We start from the raw sequence: 323 nt of genomic DNA, 5'->3' as shown, positions 1-323 counted from the left end.
TCCTGGCGAAGATACGCTTGGCAACCCTAAGGCCCATACACGCAAGACTGACACATTTGGGAGCAGGGAATCCCCGAGTCCTTCATATTTACTGATTCCTTCTTATGCTCTCTCTGGCTTTCCAAGGGTTTGCCTGAGCGGGAGGACACATCCTCTTTTGTCTTCGGAGAAGGAGGGAAAGAAAACAGAAGGGGGAGGGAGCGTCAGCCTAAAGAGAGAGAGGCGGAAACGGGGGGGGGGGGGGGGCAGCACTTCAACAGCATCAGAAACAATTCTACTTTAGAGAGGATCAGCGATTCAAAAGCAGATGAGAACAAAGAATC

This window comes from Gekko japonicus, unplaced genomic scaffold, assembly GCF_001447785.1.
Source record: "Gekko japonicus isolate JY-2015 unplaced genomic scaffold, Gekko_japonicus_V1.1 scaffold5188, whole genome shotgun sequence".
Classification (NCBI taxonomy): Eukaryota; Metazoa; Chordata; class Lepidosauria; order Squamata; family Gekkonidae; genus Gekko; species Gekko japonicus.
Note: the sequence above shows the minus strand (reverse complement) of the source record.